The sequence below is a fragment of the Peromyscus eremicus genome, chromosome 1, assembly GCF_949786415.1.
Source record: "Peromyscus eremicus chromosome 1, PerEre_H2_v1, whole genome shotgun sequence".
In the NCBI taxonomy this organism is placed as follows: domain Eukaryota; kingdom Metazoa; phylum Chordata; class Mammalia; order Rodentia; family Cricetidae; genus Peromyscus; species Peromyscus eremicus.
Window position 1 is genome coordinate 124160380 of NC_081416.1, and position 22561 is coordinate 124182940.

Sequence of the window (22561 nt, forward strand, 5' to 3'; positions counted from 1 at the left end):
ACCTCCTCCAAGGACCACTGTGCTCCCTGCTGCCACCAGAGGCTACATTGGTGTATGTGGTCCATGCTGCTGCCCCAGGCCATGATGAAGCCCAAGATCCATGCAGAAGAACACAGTCTGTGCTGCTGACTGAAGCCTTGGTGATGTCCCCGGGGTTTGCTGCCTAGGGGGAGGGGGTGGCTTGTGGATGTGTTGTAACCACCCAAAGCCATGTTGAGGCCCATGGTCCATGCTGCTTCTGAGGTCAATAGTCTTGATAAGGCCGGGGCCTGTGTTGATGTCTGTGACCTACATGACCACTGAGGGTCATTTGGCTGTCCGTGGTCTGTTCTGCAATCTCAAGCCCTATTGTTATCTGTGGACCATGTTGCCACTGGGGACCATACTGATGTGAGTGGCCCGTACTGCCGCCTGAGTTCACGTTGATGTCAGTGGTCTGAGTTGCCTCCAGGGGTCTTGTCTGTGGTTCTATTGCAGCTGAGGGTCATGTTCCTGCTTTGTGCTGTGACCAGAAACCATGTGGGAGCACATGATCCATGCCCACTGACTGGAAAGATCAAGGAAGCTGCTTTTGCAGTGTCATTGATGACTGCAGACACACAGTTGAGAAAGAGGGACACAGAAGGCTTCTGTGACAACCTCTATCCCACCTGCACCCAAGTGACAGCCTAAACAGGAAGCCATCAGAGAGAACTCTTTAAACATGTCATAAGGATGCTGAAGTGTAGCTCTCCACAATTGATGACTTCTGGCAGGGGATGAGAGAGAGGAGGACTCACTTCTACTTAAGGGACAAGCCACTGAGAGTTTGACCATGCTCCAACACGTATATAAATAATACATAATGGACTTGTTTTTTTCTTAATTTTCTATTTTTTAATTTTAATTTTTATTTCTGGGGGGTGGGAGGTCACAAGAATGAGGAGGCAGACATGGAGTAAGTGTGATCGGAGTGCATGACGTGAAATTCCCAGAGAATCAATAAAAATATTATATTGAAAAAATAATAAACAGAGAATGAAGAAGAAGGAAGGAGAAGGAGAAAAAGGAGAAGCTGCAGGTGGTGGCACACCAAAGCAGTGCAGAATTTCATGGCTTATCTACCTCTGACTAATTCGGGAGGCACCTGTGCCTAGAAACCAAAATCAACATAGTCAGGACCCTAGTAGCCTGCCCCACCCAAAGGGCTCATGGTTCTTTTGAGCTGAGATCTTGATCTGTGGGAGAAGCATCCACCCATCCAATCCCACTTCTTAACCTACTGCTAGAAAACACCGTTCCCAGACTCCACACAGACCTTCAGACAAGTCTTCAAACCTAATTAAGCTTAGCATTATTATTGTTTTTATCACATCAAGTTCCCACTTGGCCCTCAGCCGCAGAGACCACAAAGTCAGCCCTGCATCTTTAAACAGAAACAACAGATTTGGGTTCAATTAAAAATTCATTAAAATGCAAATTAGTTTGTAAATTTTTTTTCCCTCCTTCTGACGATTTCTCAATGTGGCTTTTTAATCATAGCTGGTACTAAAGTTGAGGTGAGCCCTGGGTGGATAGAAAGGAATATCTAGGGAGAGCCACAGCCCTGGAGCACCTCAGCAGGGTGTGCTGCTGTGGAGGCTTAACCCCTTCCTTACCCACCATACCTACTTCCTCCCCAGAGAGGACCACTTTCATACTCTTACAAGGTGCTTGACAGATAAACTCAAATTGCTCTTCTCATCTCAGTCTCACTGTGTGTTGTGATCATAATGGGGGATATGAATAATTGACATTCTCTGTGTACGTTCTCTGGCTACCTGGGCATCTTGTAGTATGCTGATAATGTTTTTCACTGAAGAGTTCACCACTTGGGACTGCATTGAAATTTGCCCAGGGGGGCTCCAGCTATGACAACTGACCCCTCCTCTGGGGTTTACCCAAGTAATGTCTTTGTCAAACCCTCCAAAATACAGAAGTCACAGAGAAACTTCTATAGATGAATAACAAAGTTTGCTGTATGTGGAAAACAGAGGGTTTAAGCTTCCATACTCTGGCCAGTCTCCACAGCAACCTTTTGAGTTCTACATTGTCCTATCTAGCGTAAACGTGGAGGCTGGAGGTCTTGAGGTGCTGTCTCAAGTCATTGCTATGGTTTGAAAGTGTCCTGTACAATTCATGCGTTGGCAACTTAATCCCCACATGTATATATGGATGGCATTTAGAGGGAGGTCCTTTGGGAGGTGATCAGATTCATCTATTTGGAGGCCAATGGGTGGGTTATTTGATTTCTTCAAGAGTGGCTTCATCATAAAAATGTTAGCTCTAGTGTTGCTTGCACTTTCTTGTCATATGATGCCCTCCACCATAGCATGAGGTGGTGAGAAGACCCTCAGCTGATATTGGGGACACAATCTTGTCCCTTCTAGCTCCAGAGCTTCGAGTTAAATAAACACTGTTCCTGTTTTGTGTTTTGAGTTTTTATTTATTTGTTTGTTGTTATTGAGGGGAACACTGTCGAGAGATACTGTCCTAGTTTAGGGCTTTATTAAACGGACTTTTCATTAGTGCACAGATGATGAGTTTCAATATGATGTTTTCATGCATGTACATTGTGTGTATTGCTTGTATTTGCCCATCTTTTCCTTTCTTCCCACATCATTCCTTCTGCCTTCTCTCACTGGTCTCCCTTCTCTCACCAAATACTAATAGTCCCAAGTTCATTTTGTGGTGTGTGTGTGTGTGTGTGTGTGTGTGTGTGTGTGTGTGTTTAAGGAGATTCTGCCTATAAGAGACAAACATGTGAGATCTGTCCTTTTAAGTCTAGATTATTTTGCTTAGTAGGATGATTTCCAATTTTGTTCAAAATTGTACAAATTACTTAATTTTGTCCCTCTTCACAGCTGAATAAAACTCCGTTGTGTATATACACCACATTTTTTTATCCATTCATCAGTTAACTGGACATCTATCTTGGTTTCATATCTTGAGTATTGTGACCAATACTACATAAATGTGGATGTGCAAATAATTCTGTGGTATATTAACTTCCTTTGGGTTATATACCCAGGAGCCGCATTGCTGGATCAGATCATGGTGTTCCAATCTTTTTATTATTATTTCCGTAGTGGCTCACTAGCCTACATTCCCTACCAACAGTGACTAAGGGTCCCTTTTCTCCTGCATCTTTCCAGCAACTAGTCTCCTTCATTTTCTCCATCCTAGCCATTCTGACAGGAGAGAGATGGGCTCTCAATGCATATTCCATTGCTGTTTTCCTGATGACTAAAAATTCTCTTCTTTATAGATTGCTCAGCCTCAAGAACTTATAGAACGAAAAATCAACTAGAAAGCAATAGCCAGGACTTGAACCCATAACTCCAGGATTCCACAGGCAAAGGCCCTTACGTTGCATTAATCAGCCACTCTTCGTTGCCCTGTTTTCTTGCTCCAGCCTACTGTCTCGTTGACCGCTCTTCTGTTTTGCTGATCTTAAGACGGGCTGGATGCATCCCCTGATGCTGACTTCAAGAAAGGAAAGCCGTGATGCCTCTGACTCAAAGAGAGATGTTCTCATCTTCCTGCTGACTGTGAGAAGTCAAGCAGTTACTCCAAGTTCATTAGATGTCCCTAATTGCCGAGAACACATTCAGGAAGTATGGCAAATGCAACTTAATTGAGAACTAATTAACTTGTTATAGTTATCTCATTATATGCCAATTACATGTCTAAATATTCCTTTTTTTCCCAGATAAAGGAAGGGAGAAGTCCGTGATGAGACTGGAACTCTGAATGAGAGAATTCCTGAGCAGGTCCTGGGTAGACTTCAACCTTGCAGAAACAGCAGTGAAGGCTCATGGGCCTGAAGTAGTCAAGCTCATTAACACAGCTTTAAAGGAAGATGTTCAAAGGCACTGGGCAGCGTTTTGACTTTCAGATGAATTCTCCGTTAAATCTGGTGTGAAATGGGATTTGGTCACAAAGCCCCAAGAGATAGGACCTGGCAGAGGCTATTCCCAATCACCCAGCTTTTCTCTCGCTGTTTAAGGTTTGGGCTTTTTAAACCTTTGTGTACTTTTAATCTGTCCTCTTCTGAGAAAATTCAAGGAGACCTTGCATGTAACTGCATGCTGTTATCAGGAGCTTATTGCCAGGGTAGGCTCAGCATCCACCCGGCTCCCAGGTAATCATTGGCTTTTAATCTGGTTTCAGTGGCAATGCACTTGAACTCCTCCCTCTGCTGAGTTTCCAAATAAGCTCTTCCAAAGAGAATCGCCAGGGGTGGGACTTCTGAGAGACACATCCCTCCTGGCCAGTAAAAGAAGGGGAAGGAGAGAAGACCGTGCATTCTCCCACTCCCAGGGTTTACTTTCCGCTCTGATGGTTCTTTCTAAAGCGAGTCGGTTGAAATCACAGAGAAAAAACAGTTGATTTCTTTCCATCAGAAACTCCCATCAACATCCAGACCTGGCAGATAAAGAGAGTCAGATTCTATTCTCACCGCCACGCCACCGTAGGAAGTGATGGGCCAGCGAGCTTGGGCTGTCTTGTTGAGATCAGTTGACTCTGTGAGGAACGAGTGTATCTGGGTTTTCATCTTAATGAAAAGCAGGGATGACTACTTTGAAACGCTCCACTTGATCCCCCAACCTTTCCAGTTTGGCAGCTGGAGTGCTCTCCACATCTTTCTGCCTCCTGTCTCATTACAGAACCTCCCAAATGCATCAATCCCATGCTTTTCAATTTCTTGGGCCTCGCAGTCGATGTTTATGCTCTGGCCTGATGGCGTTAGCACTGTGTGTAGCATCCTAGAGAGGAATTTGAATGTTGCTGAGGCACCAGGTCCATGGCAAGAGTTACTTCCCTTCCCAGCCACCAAGCTGGACACCCAAACTCGCTTGCCCGTATATGTTTCTATGAAAGAACTTAATAGGATTCCTTAGCTCTAGGATTTCATAGCAACAACAAAAGAATTAATTAAAAATGGTGAGTGTCCTCTGGAATTAAAATGATAGAAAACTTATTATGTAGACAATTTAAGCTTGGTGGACTCCACAAACTACAAATAACCCGCAGAGAGATCACAATAGGAGCTTCCAATTCCACCTCACCCTAAAACCACTGTGACCCCCCCCAACTCAGTTAGTATCACTACATGATCACCCTCCACCTCAACCATCAGAGTTTTAGGGAATGTACTTCACTGCCTTGGTTCTGCTAGCAGGGTAACTTCCATTAAGTCTCCAACTATTTTTTTAATTGATTTTATTTTTAATTATGTATGTGTGTATGCACTCATGTGCACACATGAGTGCAGGTACCTGTGGAGGCCAGAAAAGGATCTCTTGAAGCTAGAGTTACAGGTGGTTGTATGCTGCCTCACTTAGATCCTGGCAACTGAACTCCAGGTCCTCTGCAAGAGCAGCGCATGTTCTCACCCATTGAGTCGCCTGTGAGTTGCCAACTCTGTTGTTTGTTTGTATTTTACTCTTTTGGGGGGCCCGACACCCCGCTCCCAAATAAATCACACACAGAGGCTTATTCTTAATTATGAGGCTTATGCTCAGCCTTAGCTTGGTTTATTTCTAGCCAGCTTTCCTTAACTTAAATTATCCCATCTATCTTTCGCCTCTGGGTTTTTCCCATTCTCTTACTTCTGTAAATCTTACTCTTACTCCTAGGCTTGCTGTGTAGCTGGGGGGCTGGCCCCTGGAGTTCTCCTCCTTCTCCAGCTGCTAGCTTTCCTTTTCCAGATTTCTCCTTCTATATATTCTCTTTGCCAGCCAGCCCTGCCCATCCTTTCTCGGGCCTCGCTATTGGTCATTCAGCTCTTTATTAGACCATCAGGTGTTTTAGACAGGCACAGTAACACAGCTTCACAGAGTTAAACAAATGCAACCCAAACAAAAGTAACACATCTTAAAAATAATATTCTACGACACAACTCTGTTTTTATTCCACTGCAGTCTGTGCAGGGACAAGGTTTCTTTGTAACAAGCCCTTAATGTGCCACTCTTTGCTCAACGCACTCAATCTCTGCTTGTGCATTTGTTCAAAGTTCACTTTAAGTACCGAGTATTTATCAACTGTATTGCTCTGCAAAGCGCCTGCCGCAGGTTACTCATTATGGCGAACGACTTCTCTGTCTGCTTTGCATGGCCCGCCAGCTCTCTGCCTGTGAGTCTCTCCTGTGAGTGCTCTGTTTTCTTTGGCCAGCTGCCTCTCCCTCAGCCCTGCATCCTCATGATTGGTGGCATATTTCAGATTCTACTCCCAGAGGGAGGAGTGGTAACTACTGGCTTGGGACAGCCATTAAAAGAGCTCCTCCATGGTATGGAAATGTGGTGAAAGAAGTGTTACCCAGGCTGTGCCAAGGTGGAAGAGGGTGGCTGTAGGGAGGTGTGGCTTTCTACTTGTAATTTTTTTGTCAACCCTCACTGCCTGCTGGAATCCCCTGGGGAGCATGGGGGGAAGAGTTGACTTCTCTGTCCCACTTCGAAGATCATGATGGAACTGTCTGTCCCTAAGGTTGTTATAGGACTGTTTAGGCAGGTCCACAGGCAGCCTGAGCCAGGATTGGTTCTTCTTCCCCAGGTCTGGCAGAAAAGAGTCCACCAAGAAAAACTAAGATGAGCATTCAGGGGGAAACAAGTGTTAACCTCAAGTTCAAAGGATAAGCAATAGGAATGAAGTTCAGACTCAGAGCCAAGAGCTCAAAGTAGGTCAGAAATGGAGCACAGGGTTAAAACAGCAGACAGAGGGGGCATAGGAGAAACCCAAGGGAAGCACATTGAATCAGATCAAAGCATATGGCATACAAGTGTGAGAGTGTCATAACAAGACCCATCATTCTGCACAACAGACATATGCTAATAGCAATTAAGTAACTAAGAAACAAGAGCCACGATGATCCATGATGGTGGTGACAAGCGCATGGTGGAGATACAGCTCAGTCTTGAGGGCCTCAGGTATCCATAGCTGCATTGGTCAGCTTGATCTAAAGTCCAAGGCAGGACCCATAGGGCTATGTGAACCCTGCTTGAAGCTATTGCCTGCCCTTCTGTCTACAGTAGCTACATTTCATACCTGTGCTTCACAGATCATAATGACAGATATAATGGTATAAAATCATAGAGTGTCAGAGCTAGAAGAAATGGCTTCATCCAACCACCTGCATTACATCGAAATGAGATTCTTCCTTCCAAGGTCTTCGCTGTACTGTTTTAAAGTCTCAAGCTTGTAATGGCAAGCCGAAGTGGCTTGAGTTTAGTAAGAAGATAGAAGGGCTATCAGCTCTCTTAGTGCAGAGTCGCATGAAATGGGAGACAGTCCATCTTTTAGTCAGACTTTCTCAAACCTAAGGGAGCTTACAAATTATCTAAGATGGTGTGTGTTCAGATGCATCCTTTGACCAGAGTCTGACTCAGTAGGTCCGGGGTCAGACCCAAGAATCTGTTCTAATACAGGGTCCAGGAACATGTTTTAAGAAATGCCCATAAAAGTAAAGGAATTACTAACTGACTACTGAGCAAAAGGGGAATGTTCCAGATTGGTCGTTTCCACCCCTGGCTGCCCATTGAAATCACAGAGGAAGTATTTTCAGGGGACACAGAGTCAGATGGGGTAGTACAAACCTATAGTCCCAGTACCCGGAAAGCCAAGGCGGGAGATCACAAGGTTGAGGCCAGGCCGCTACACAAAGCAAGTCTGAGACCGAGATGGAAGGCTGGGCCCCATACTAGTGGCTTCAAGCCAACCATAACTCCGGTTGCAGGGGACCTTTTGTGTTCTTCTGACCTCCAAGGGCACCTGGACCCCACGTGGTGCACATACTTACACACAGGCGAAACAGTCTACACATTTTTTTTAACTTAGAAAGAAAAGAAAAAGAACAAAGGAAGGAGATATATATATATAAAGAGAGAAGTAGGCAGAGAGGTAGACAGGAAGGAAGGAAAGGAGAGCTGCCTATAACCAGTGGTGAGGGCAAGGCTTGAGTGCAGCCTCTTGTTTTAGTGATTGAAATAAAAGCCCACACAAATTTGCAAAAGTTTATTAAGGCAAAGCAACAGAAAATATCAGAACAGACTGCAGAGGAAGGTCATATGAGTGAAATTGCGCAGGGGCCCTGATTATCATCTGGGGCCAAGAGAAGGAGGAGCTTGGTTACTGAGGGGGCATAATGCAGGTGGTTCTGTTTTGATTAATAGATTAGGTCATAATAATCATTTTTCTACTTCCCAACATGCATCTGATTTTATACCTAATTATGCATAAGCAGAAGAGATTCTTCCTAGAAGTTTACTTAAAGGCCAGGTTACTAAATTATTCCTATGTTTGCCTGATTCAGAAGGAAGAAGGGAGGGAGGCAGGGAGGGAAGGAGGGAAGGGAAGAAGGGAAGGAAGGAAGGAAGGAAAAGAAAAGAATACTGATGCCTTCATTTGGACATCTATGATAAAATACTATAGACTGATTAACTTATAAACAACACAAATCTATGTCTTACAGTGGTGCCATATAGGAATTCAATAACCAAGGATACAGGATCAGTGTATCAGGAGGACTGAGAACCGTAAGCCACACTCCCCGGACTGGGCAATAGAGAACCTTTCTGTGGATAATCTCTCTTCATTCTCAGTTTCAGCATCCCCCTGCCTCTGAACATCTGGAAATGGGAGGTGATTTTTCAATTACCCTTACTTGCAAGTCTATGTGGCCTGGCTCAGGTTACTTCTTTTCCCTCCACCAGGAGCCACAGCTTCCTCCTCCTGGAAAGCCCCTGAATGTACCAGCTGCTTTCCTTCCCACTAGCCTCAGTGCTCCTGCTTCTTCTGAAACAGTCTCACCAGAGGACGGTTTGGGCTTGGGTGGCACAGGAGGATTGGCCGCCCTGCAGTGCAAACGTCCAGCTCTTGTTCCTTCACTCTCTGACCTTTTCTGCTTTGCACCGCTTCCTAATTGCTGAACTTGTGTGAAATACATTTAGTTTCTACTTTCCGGGTCTCCATCAAGATCAGGGACCCAGTCTTGTTCCCCATCTAGGCCAAAGCCTGCCCCCACAGAAGGCATCCTGTATTTTCTGACGGACCAGTTTCAGGCAAATGAAATTGGCGCGCACTGCTCACTGGTCCCAGATTGGAGTCCAGAGGCATCACTTTCAACATCAAACTCTCCTGGAGCATTTTAAGAAGCCAGCTGACTGGTCCTTGAGTCCCCAGAGCTTCCACCTCTGCTCCCATGGTGACCTGTTCAACAGCATCCCAGCTGCCCAGAGATGCCATGGCAAGGAAGCAACCAGAATTTCATTAGCTCTTTAACCCCCTCCGCTCCCCAAGAAAACCATCACAGAGAAACACAGACCTGCTAAGCAAGAGTTAACAAGAAGAGATACCATACAGTATGCCCAAGAACTGAAGAATGAGTCCCTCCCACACTTCCACTCTCTAGCTATCCTGGAAACGGCAGTGAGTGAGGCACCATGTCTGTAAGAGGTAAATAATACTTTGACTTTAGAAAGGAGGACACTGAGGCCCAAAGAGAAAATACATCATGCCAACGGCTAAGTGGCTAGCTACATCTAGCTGAAGACAAATCTGATTCTAAAGCCTTTCCTCTTCCTTGAGAGTGAATGTCCTTGTTTCTCTGGCTGTGTAGTGATTCGAAGACACAGCACGACATCTCCGTAATCACCTGGAAAACATCCATGTTTTGTAAAAATGGGAAGATAAACATGTATGTGTCATCTGTTCACATTATAGATGTTTTATTTGAAAGGGGGTGGGGAAACGGCTCAGTTGGGAAAGTGTTCGCTGCACCAGTGCGAGGACCCAAGTTTGATCACCAGCACCCATGTAAGAGGCTGAGCAGTGGTGTGGGATATTTGCCCACTGTGTGAAGATGTCTTGCTGTGATTGGTATAATGAGGAGCTGAATGGCCAGTTGCTAGGAAGGAGAGGGTAGGCAGGATTTCGGGGGAGAGAGAGAATTCTGGGAAGAAGAGAAGAGAGATGCCAGTGAGACTCTAAAGAAAGATATATGGTACAAGGGCAGAGGTCTCTAAGCCATGGGGTAGAACGGAGATTAATAAAAGCAGGTTAATTTGAGTTATAAGAGCTAGTTGGGGACAAGCCTAAGCCAAAGGCCAAACTTTCATAATTAATAATAAGTCTCCAGGTTGTTATTTGTGGCCTGACAGCCCTGACAAAAAAGTACTACTACATTTGATGCCCAACATGCAGCCCATAAATCCACACAGGGCCTAAGAAAGCTGGAAAAAAAGTCCCAAACACAGAGCTGGATGTGGCTTCCTGGCCACCGTAGTCTCTTAGGTAGGCCTGGTGCTTGCAGCATGCAGAGGCCTGGCTTGTTTAAGAGGCCCTGCCATGAGCGATCATATGCTACTCTGCAGTGGGAGACTAGATAGAAATGCCTGCCATAGCACCCACACAGCAGCTTTCCAGAGCCAGGACAGTTAGGCACACCACACCAGCAGGACCCAAAGTGGGGGGAGGGGTGGGGAGCCAGCTGCCAGTGCCATGTGCTAAGTAGCCAAGCAATGGTCAGAGATTGGCTGCAGACCTGCAGATGCACACACACACACACACACACACACACACACACACACACACACACAAAAAAAAAAAAATAGGCCAGAAAAAAACTTCTGAACAGGTTACAGTGTGCTTTGAAAATGTGCTTAGGTGCTAAATAAAGGGAGGGGGGGTATAGACAGTTATAAAATAAATAAATAAATAAATAGTTTTAAAATAATAAAGTCTTTGAAGAAAGAGTAAAATAATATAAAAAAAAAAGCCATATACGGGGTGCCTGGATCCTGTATGGTGCTTTATTGACTTTAGAATTTTTGAATGCTGATGAGCAAAGGGCAAACACTGCTGAGAGACATTGAATTGTTGAAAAAACTGCTAAATTAAACCAACCTATATAGTTTAAGAATGTCTTAAATTCAGAATGGAAGTCAGGAAATACGTTGTGTTGGGGGAGTGGTTATGTGTTTGTTTCCACAGGAAACAAAAAGCTATGGATTTCTTCAAAATTAATGAAGATCAGATTTGACAGGGGAAGACCTCCTGAAAATCCTGGCTACAAACATGAAGGAAAAAAAAACAAGAGAAACTACAAGACAGGTGACGTATATGCAGATCCCTCTACTACGGGAACGGCTCTGAAATTAGATGGACATAGTAAATTTTGTTGGCTATAAAGTCCTCGTAACTTATGATTACATGCCGTCCTTTCATATAGCATGGATGAAGATTTATATTACAGTTTGGTTATGTAGTCCAAATGGACTTATAAAGCTGACAGATGTCTTTTACCTGCTCAAACACAGAGCAGAGAATCATCATTAGCTCAGTTATGCACACCACATATTCCATTCTTGTGTTCATATAGATATGCATGTTACCTTTAAAGGTTTGTGTGTTTTCAGAACAAAAGGACCAGACACCAATAAGGACAAGTAGCCCAGGTGATCTAGCATCTCAGAATTTTTCTGTCCCAGTGTCCTCAAAAATCTGCATCCAGAACAACTTCAAAGGGGCTAGTTAAGATGGTCCAGCCTCACAGACTGCTCTAGCCAGGACTTCAGATAAGCCCTGCACTTTCCCATTACACAGAGACTGGACAACAAATGGTACAGCTAGCTCTCCCAGGACTTGACCATTATCTTAATTTTCTCAGGGTCCCCTAAAGATGATGTCACCACCAGACAACAGGAAGTAATTTTAAGAACATGGTGTCCACATTCCCAAGAGGTGAGGTGGGTGATTTTCGGTCATTCAGTGGGTTATGGATGTTTGTCATCGTTTATGGGGCTTGGTTGCAAATTGTTACTGGTCATGGTAAGGGAGGAAACTAAGCAAGGGAGATTGGATTCAAGGATCTCTTTCTGAAAAGAAAAAGAGAGTATAGGAATGATAGGATAAAAGAGTAGATTTCTGAATCTACTTTTAAACTAAAAAGCAAATATTAATCTCAAATATTTTACATTTATATGGATTTTTGTACATTGATACAAATTTAAAGTTATTTTGTTACAACATACTGTATATATGTTTCTACTCTTGTTTAAGGTATTGTACCTATGCAGTTCATTTAAAAATATAATGTAAAGTTCTAGTCCTTGAAAGCTATTATTATAAATTGTTTAGGATAATTAAGAAATGCAGTTTAGTACTTAGTCATCTATACAATCAAACTTGTACTCATGTTATGTATGTATTCAAGGTTAAACAGATATATTTTAGATAAATAGGTGGTTTTCAAACACTTCAGAGATCTACAGAATATGGCATTTAAGATGTTTTAATAACATAAGGCTTTTCATAACAGTGAGATAAGTCTGTTCCTGGCAGCACCAATCTACTTCAAAAAAGGATGATGGGTATTCAAGAACCTCCATATGGAGTTTGCTTTCATTATGACAAAGTTAGCCACTTGGCAAGAAACTGCCCTTGCCTTAACTGCTGACAGAATGCTGTCCAAACTGGGCAAGCAGGACACAAAAGAAGGCAACTGCCAAACTTTGCCAAGACAAGGTAGGAGAGTCCTTCCAAATTCCTGCTTCACAGAAAAGTCTGTCAGATATTCTAGGCCTGTAGATCGAAGATGGATGCCCCAACATTGCAGAGGAACTTTGGGTGACTGTCCAGGCAGCCAGATGTCTCTGTTGTTTCTATAGTTTGAGAAGTTGTTTATTCTGTACTTCCTGTTTACTCAGGTAATATATCCTTCTTGGGTCTCTGATGGGGTTGAAAATGGGATAGTTGCTGTTACAGTTTTCCTTTAAAAAAAAAAAAACCTCACAAAAGAGATGTATATAAGTATATAAGATTGAGAGACATAAAAGCTTAAGTTGTTTATCTAAGAAAATGTTTTAAGGTCTAAAATGATATTTTTAGGATAGTGATATAAGTTATGATAGAAAATGATTTAGGTATAAAGCTTTGGACTCATCAAGATAAGATAGATAATAGAGTATTTTCTCAGAAATTGCCAAAACAAATGGACTAGACATTGTGAATGTAATTCTTACCTGATAGTTGTTCTTATTATATATAGTCTTATTAATTAAACCCTTTTCCTTTTTATTTAGACAAAAGGGGGAAATGTTTTGGAATATTTGTTTACACTTTGTGAAGATGTGTCACTATGATTGGTTTAATAAAGAGCTGAATGGCCAATAGCTAGGCGGGAGAGTGTAGGCCGGACTTCTGGGCAAAGAGAGGAATTCAGGATGAGTCTAGGCAAGCTAGAGATCCCAGTGAGACACTGAAGAAGTTGGACATATGGTACAGAGGAGAGGTAACCCAGCCACGTGGCAGAACGTAGATTAATAAAAGCAGGTTAATTTGAGTTATAAGAGCTAGTTGGGGACAAACCTAAATTAGAGGCCAAATTTTCATAAGTCTCCAGGTCATTATTTTTGGGCTGGTGGTCATCCCCACACTGGGGAGACAGGAAAAGGAGGATCCCTGGGGCTTGCAGGCCAGCTGATTTAGCCACATTGCTGAGCTCCAAGTTCAGTGAGTGACCTTGCACCCAAAATAAATAAGGTGGTAAGTGATTGAGGTTCCTCAATCACATTTGACATCATCCTTGTTCTACACACACACACACACACACACACACACACACACACACACACACACGCACGCACGCACATACACACATGCACACAAGCACGCGCGCGCGTGCACACACACATAAAATTACTAAAAACAAAGCAATTTCCTGGGCCAGAAAGATGGTTCAGGCAGTAAAGCACAGCCGCCAAGCCTGACAACCTGAGTTTCATCCCCAGGACCCACGTACTGGAGGGAGAGAACCGACTTCCGCAAGTTAGCCTGTGACCTCCAATATGCTCATGTGTTCAGTACATTAGTTCAAAGGGAAAGTTACCATCTGTCTTCTACCTACAGAAGGACATCTCCTGAGAACCCAGGTCTTTAATTCCATTTGGTGCCTTGGTGGCTGGAGCGAGAACAGAATTGGTCTTTCAAGCAGTAACTTAGAGAACAGAGGGAAGTTGCAAGGACTGGACCTAAACTAAGGCAGGATTTCACAGTCGAGATCCGAAGACCCTTGTGGTCAGAGTACACTGAGGTAAGGACCAAGGGCAAAACAATCTCCACGCAAGAGTCTCAAACCAAGATTATTCCAGAAGAGAAGCAGAGAATGAACTTGGTATACGCTCAGTCCCCTTTCACTTACAAGGGAGAAAGTCAGGGGCACTTTTCAGCTTTCTGTAGGTGTTTTGGAGCTGCTGTGTTCTCTGAGAAGCCCTTACATGGGTTTAGCTTTTAGATGTTTTGACATATGTCTGATGAACTCAGAGCTAGCCTAGTGTTCCTTTCAGTCGAGTCTATTTTCTAAAGGCAAAAATTAGTGAATATTGGAAGGATGGCTTCTCTGAGTGAATGCACCCTGCTCTGTCGGACTTTGTAATTCTGTGAAATGACAGCTTCGTAGAACCCAGGGCTACGGAATATTCCTGGGCTTCTCAAGATGATGGATTCAAAGGAAGGAAATTAAATGTCTGCCATGATTAAACACTACAAACAATCCACCTAAGTGCTACAGGTTTCTCAGGTGGGGAGATGTGTGTATCATTGTGACTTCCTTTACCACCACTGTGTGGTTAGCAGAACGGCGTGGTAAAGTCATAGATGGTACTGAAGAGATGTCGCCGTGTACTGGAATGGACAGGCTGCATTTCAACAGACTGGTATTGAAATCCAGTATCCTAGCTCAGGCAGTCAGACAATGTTGTGAGGATAGTCTAGGGTAGGATAGATAGATTTAAGAGTAGAAATGTTTTCCTCGTGGTTTTGGAGGCTATAAATCTGAAATCACAGTGCCAGTATGGCTGGGTTCTGGTGATAAGTAATGTTCCTTCTGGCTTATAGACTGTGACCTTCTCAATGTGTCCTCACACAGTAGAGACAAAGAGAAGTAAACTCTGGTGACATCCCATAAAGACACAAATCACGTCATGAAGGCTCCACTCTCCTGGCCTCACCTAAACCTAATCATCTCCCAGAATCCCCATCTCCCAATACCATCACACTGAGGGCTAGGGCCTCAATACAGGGGTTGGGGATAGGGTTCAATTATACATGCTACTCGTTAACTGGGACCTAGTGGGGGCGAGGCTCATTCCCTTTCTGAGGCTCAAATTTGCCACCTGAAATATAATGAGACTTCTTAGATATTTGTCAGTTATATGAGCTAAAGAGTATAGACCTTTCAACATGGGCCATATAGGAGACACCTTAGATTTACCCCTCAGCAAGCCTCTTCATTGACAGAAACACCATACAAGCAGGTAACAAGAACAGATCTGCCCTTCCATGTGCATCTCGAATACCCTGGAATCACAGAGCATCGCTCAAACACCATCCATCGGATATCTCTCCATTGCACCTACTGTGTGCCATTTCTACCATGCCTTCTAGCAATCCTAGGGATAGAGCATACATCTGATCACATAGTGTTGGGATCTGAATAAAAAGTGTCCTCTGAAAAGGCTTGGACTACAGCTAGTGATACTGTTGGATGATGATTGCATCATAAGGATGCTAGCTTCATCAATTGTCTCATCTATTAATGAGGTCATAGATGAATGGGCTAATAAGGGCTTACCAGCAGAAAGTGAGCCTCTGAGGCATGCCTTTGAAAAGCATATCTTACCCCGACTTCCTCTCTGGCTCTTTCTGCTTCCTGGCCACCATGAACTGAGCAGTTTTCCTGCACCACAGCTTCCTGCCATTGTGTTTGTGTGTCTCCACAAAGTTAAGGCAGTAGAGACAGCTGACCATGGACTGAATCCTCTGAAACTGTTAGAATAAAAAAAATAAAATTAAAAAAAAACCTTCTTCCTTTGTTTATCCCAGGGATTTTGTTCAGTAATAGAAAGTCAACTAACACCCATTCAAAGATACTTCAGGACAGGTGGACTTTGGGGCCACACCCGCACTAACAGACTAATCCTCTTTGCAACTGTGCCAGCCTTTAATCCCAATGCCCCGTGCTCCCTCTCCAACATCACCACTAGGACCACATCCCTGTAGATGGATTTAGGTTGACTCTCAAGTCTCCTCTCATGAGAACCTTGTGACACCACCCCCTACAAAATCCAAAAGATTTATTTCTTTCACGTTCAAGGTTAAAAATTCGGAATAGCTTCAGGGGTGGGCATGCATGAATACACCATGGATCTCGGTTTAGACAAATGTACTAGATTTAGGAGTCTTGTTTCCACTTGAGGAGTTGTATGATGGGTTGAAAAGCATATGATTCATATGTTTTGCATTCATTAGTATCATTTCTGTGTTGCCAAATGCATAATTCTGCCTCACAGTTCCCAGTGAACCTATAAGCAAGAGGATTTATTTTTATCATTTCGTTTTTATTCACTGCTTTTGCTTCCATTCAGTGTTTCACGGCACCATGTCACAGGTAAAACTGTGCCTGTGATTAGATAGAGGATTACAGTGGCGAGATCGGGAAGCGGGGCACAAGTCTCCGGTTGGAAGGTACCTACCACCAAGTGTGGTGGAGGTGTTTCTGCAGAGTGATGGCCTAGGTGAAATACTCCTAGGCAGGAAAAAGGAGGCCATATTTTCTAGGAAGAAAAACACCCTCCTCTGATGCCAGTGTTTAAAACCTTGTCTTAGGGTGCTAGGACCTTCTACTCAATGTTTGTGTTTTTACTCAGTAAGTGTGAACAAAAGTATTTCCCCTGTAGTCGGTCCTAACTTGGTAAGAAATTCCCATCACAAGTAGGCAGTCCACAGAAGCAGGACAGGAAAAGATGTCCTCATTCATACATCATGGAATAATTTTCTCGCACCCAGTGGATGGCAATGATGAAGAAGTTTGAAGTGACGTTCTGTTAACCATTGTGGATAGACATTTTGATGGACTTTGACCTCTATTGCTTTGACACCTCTTTTGGCAATGGCTAAACCACAGAGTAGAATGTACATGATCCTTGTAACAACCCCACTCCTGAGACTTTGTCCAAAATGGATGATGGTGATATACATATTGATGGAGAAAAATTCCACACCTGCACAGATTAGGCTCAGTTTAAATTGTAACCTTGAAAATCTCAAAATTGCACCTCCACTCTGCTCAATAAACGTATGACGCTTCCTTGATCAAACAGCCTTCTACTCTTGGACATGGCTGTCATGGCAGCCCCTCACTTAATAAGCCCTTGACTTCTCTCAGCTGGAGACTCCTTTGTAAGCTTCATTGAGAGAGAGAGAGAGAGAGAGAGAGAGAGAGAGAGAGAGAGAGAGAGAGAGAGAGAGAGAGAGAGATATGCATGTAAGAACTTGTTTTCCCAGTTAAAACACTGTCAGTCTAGTTCTAACAAAAGAGAGCACATGTTTGGCAACATTCAGCCTTGCGATAAATGGCTTGTAGTGTCACTAGTTATATGGAACCTCCCCCAGGCGATCTAAACCTTCCAGAAGTTCAGGTGTATTGTTTAAATAACTAAAATCCTGGCTATGAAGGAGAGAGAAAAATCAAATATCCTTACGTTTTTTAACCTAGGGAGCTACATAGATGATACTACCATTAACCTGTATGTAAAGGTTTAGTTCAGTGGGTTTAGATCTTGAACTAACACAGCAATGCCTCCCATGTCTTCTATTTAGGTGCAAGGTAATAGTGGGGCCAGTGATATAAAGGATGGACGGATCAGAAGGGAAGCGCATGCAGGCATTTTAGGCAGGAAAGGATCTGAGACTGTGGGTGAAAAGCCTCTCAAAGAAGGAAGGAGTGCAAGTCATGGGAGAGCACTGATGCCAGTTTGCTCTCCTCACAGAGAGGGAGAGTGTTGCAGGGAGCTGAGGAAATGGCCGAGATACTGCAGCTTCAGACGCAAGGAGTTTACATAAGAGTGCTGGAGACCACGGCAAAACCTCTTACTTGGAGATAGTCTAGGAATAGCAATTTATTTAGCCTCTTTTCTCTCCAAGTCTCATCCAAGTGCATCTTATTGGTGAGATGGAAATGGGATACACACAGGCAGGGATTCTGAGAAATACACGTGGTAAACTCTAATCCCTATAGGAAAAGACAGAGCATAAAAGGGAAGAATAACAGAACTTCTCGTGCTATGGGTGGGGAGTGGGGGAGTAAGGAGTTATGTTTGAAGTGCAGATGATACACTCAAAAGGAGATGTGACTTAAATGATTGACTATCGGAGATGGAAAGCCATGGGCGAGGTCAGGCTGGGGATCTAACTGGAAGACTCCTCAGCACATAGATGGCATCAAAAACCTTGGAGTCCACAGCATCAGACGGACTCATGGTTAGAGGATATTCAGGGACTCAGTTCTGGCCAGAAGAGAAACAAGAGTCAAGGATGCACAGAAGAATGGGATGTCTTAGGTGGAGGGGTTGATTGGAAGCCTGGAATTGGAAGAGTGTGACCTGAGCAGATGCGGTTGCGAGGTCATCTGTCTGGCAAGATGTGTAGCAATGTCCTCTGAGTTGAAACAATTCTCACTGGAGAGAGATTCCTTAAGACTCAGGAAATAAATAACTCACAAATCTCAAGAAGTCCTTGAAACTCACCAAATTCACAAGGTCCCTCCCTCTCCATTTATGTAAGCATTAAGGACTGGTGAAGAGAGACACATCACATGCAGAGTGCTCCAGGGTTCCTCATAGTCCATGCTTGGACACACAAGCTGAGGAGGGCTTTTGGATGATGCAGCTACTTTTGAGTTGTCCATGCTCCTTTATATAACCCCATACACTCATATAACCCATTCACCAAGTTAGACTTTGATAGAATCATTACATTGGTCTACAGTCCATTGGGTCTCTGTAGATATTTGTTTATGTCTCCCTAGGAAACATCTCACACAACAGAAGGTCAACAGGGGCCCTTTAGAGGAACTATGAGGATGGAGCTGTTTGGAATTGTTTGAAAAATGCATGAGCATAAGAGGCAGAATCCATTCAAGGACGTTTACTACAAAAGGGGACAAAAAAAAATGAGCTATGATCTTCACCTGAAGAAACCAAGTGTCAGAGCATTTATATAATGATAGATTATAGCAAGAGGCAACATTTCAGCCTATCCACCCCCAAGGCTGTCACAGAATCCCATGTTGTCTTCTTTCTCGGGGACCTTTTACAAGTTTCAAGTTGTTCTTTTGTGTGGGCTTGCTTTCTCCAAGTTCTAGGAAAGAAACTAAATTCTCTAGTTATGGTCTCACAGCCTCTTGTCAAAAGGTGACTTTTTCTTATTGGAAAATAGATGATACTAGACAGAAGCAGGAATGAGGCCTCAGGCTGGTCTTTATATCTTCAAAAACAAAAGCCATCACTAATTCTCTCCCATAAGCACTTCCACAGAAGGGGAACGTTCAAAGAGATGAGAAGGGGAAGAAAGATTGACACCCTCTCCTTCTGATCATCTCAGGTTAATAAGCCAGCATTTGTGTGGATGGATCAACTTCAATGGAAGCACCATCTAAGCCAGTGGAGGGAAAATAACTCCAAAAGTGAGCGCAACGTGAACCAGGCAACGCAACACCAAGATGGGGTCATGGGCTGTCTGTTTCTTGCTGTCTTTGCTTAGGACATCTGATAGCATGACACACGGGTGCTTGGGGCATCAGTTAGGCTATTATCTGATTTCCAAACGGATGCTGCAAATTCTGATCACACACCCTTACATACTGAAAATTAGAACCGAATGCTGTATACCCATGAAGCAAACTGAGGAAGGAGATGCAGTTTGGATTTCACTCTGAAATAAAAGTTTGTGGCTTGTCATATTTATTTAGTTAGTTACAAAGAAAACCATACAGAAATCATACAGAAAAATGAATCACATTTCAGGGGTGTGATAGGCATGGTGATGAACCACCCAGGGACGGAGCCTCCCACAATGGCCTGGGCCCTTCCCCACCAATTACTAATTAGGATAATGCTCCGCAGGTATGCCCACAGCCTGATCTTACGGAGACATTTTCTCAATCAAGACTTCCTCCTCTCAGATGATTCTGGCTTGTGTCAACTAGCCAGCACACTCAATGAGGAATAATTCTGCTGGCAGGTCATAGAAAGAGGCAGTGAATGAAGCCAGAGAGTAAACTCGCTGACTGCTAGCTCTCCATGACTCCATCCTCAGTGGTAGGTGGGGCACAGAAAGTCTCTGGCATAAGATGAGAATTCAGTTGTTTAATCTCTTGATGAGTTGGGGATGGCATGCTGGTAGGAAGGAATTGTGTAGCTGGTGCAATTTATCAGAAATGTGTATTGGAGAGGTGGGGGGTATGCCTTGTCCAGCATGGTATAGAAATGTGGGGGGTATTCCTTGTCCAGCATGGCATGGAAAGGTAGGGGGTACTCCTTGTCCAGCATGGCGTGGAGAGGTAGGGAGTATGCCTTGTCCAGCATGGCGTGGTCCTGGGAATCTGACGAGTGTGACACGGGAATGAACAAATACTGAACAAATAACAGACACTGAAGAAATAACAGACACAAATACAGGAAAGCTGGGACCCAGTAGGCTGTGCTTACTCTAATGGAGGGTACCTACTACACAACTCCAAAACTCTGCAAGTTTATTATACACAGCACAAGGAGGGGTTAATCAATCTCTCAGTCTGAAGTCTCTCTAGGGGAGCAATCCCAGTCTGTAAACATCCAGGAGAAGTAATACACACTTTCTGTACACTCTGTCAACATCCGCACACGGGCCAGGGGATGCCTGTGCCATTCCCTGAGCCCTCCTCAGACAGGGACCGCCTTGCCATTCCTGTGGGTCTTGGGCATGGGGGTGCTTGATATGATACGACCAGGATCATGTCAACAAGACACATTCACTCAGGACTTCATCTGCTTCCCACGGGGCTGTGACTCCAACAACAGTGTATTGAGTGCCTATTGATAAACACCATTTATATTTAGGAAAGACTTAGAAGAGATTGGCAATTGAAAGGCAAATGTGAAGGCCATAAGACCTCCCGGGTACCTAATAAAGAGGTTTTGATATCCTCAACTGGAAAGATGGAGCAGAGACAGGCTCAGGACTTCATGGTAAGAAAAAGCAAACTCCTGGAGCCGGAAAGATGGCTCAGAAATTAAGAGCACTGCTGTCCTTCCAGAGGACCTGGGGTCAAGTCCCAGTGCGCACAGTGGGCAGATCACAAGTGCCTGTAACTCCAGCTCTAGAGACTCTGATTCCCTTCTCTGGACTCCTAGAGCCTGCGTGCACAGTGTGCACATACCTACACCCAGGGGGAGGTGTGTCTTTTGAGAGACAAAAAAGAAAATATCATGAGAAGTCCAATCTCTAACCTTCACAGCTCTGTTATGTCAAGTTCAAGGACCTAAATAAATAAATAGATAAACAAACAAACAAACAAATAAATAAATAGAAGCAAATAATACCTAAATAAATAGAACCAAACTTCAATGTTGAAAATATTTAGGCGAATAGTCCTACAACTTTGAATCTCCTGATTCCTTTGAGCCCTCTGAGCCTGCAGGAAAGTCCTAACCCTGCCTGTTATGGTGCAGGGCTCAGTGAAGATGCTAGTTCCTCATAAGACAACATGTGCCCACTAAAGGATCTTCCTCTCTTCTTGCCATTAGGGCTGCTATTGTAAGTTACCACATAACCCGCTGTGGACCTACTGTACCTGATAAAAGGAGAAAGTCCACACCACCCCAAAGCTGCAAGCCTAGCCCACCTGGGCCAACAAGACCATGGAATTATTCATTGGTGCTGATCAATAGGGTCAGAATTTAGACCTGGATCAGGCAGGGCTTATGGATTTGAGATTTCTCTTCTGAGATACCTTCTGTCAAGGACCCTAAGAAATGATGCAATGTGGCTGTTAGGATGCTATTCAAAACACAGAACACATGATATTTAAAGCAAAGGAAATCTGAGGTGCTCCAACTTCCAGGAGGGACACTGGGAGACACAAAGCTCTAGGAAAAGCCAGCACATTCAGTAGATGATCCAGTGTTCAAAATAGTCATGCCCTGGGGCCAGAAATCCCAGCACCAACATCATTTCAATGACTGGTGGTAGCTGTCTTCTACAAGCCAAGGCTGATGGTAGGAGAAGCTGCTTGGAGACTAGGCTTCCTGAGAGCAATGAGCAAGATAGCACCAGCAGCAATAAAATATCTGAAGCCAGATGGACACAAGTACCACTAAGGATCAGGGGAGGAATACAATCCAATACAATCTGACCATTGGGGAGTTCAGAGCACTATGGAGAGAAGTAAATAAGACATTGGCTTTTGTCCCTCCAAGATGCTTCTTCTTCTGTTTCCCTCAAAAAGGGATGAGGCTCACTGCAATCCTAGAGAAGCTCTGCTAGCAGAACACACATACAGAAGAATGTCAGACGTAAAAATGACAGACTATGGACAGAAATGTCCACCCAGGTCCTTGTAGAAGGAAGGATTTTTTTTTCTGTAGCAGTGGTGGAGTCTGGCTGCCAGCTCCTTTGGGATCTGCCTTGCCAATGAGAATGACTTCACCCAAGGGCTTGCCCATTCTGA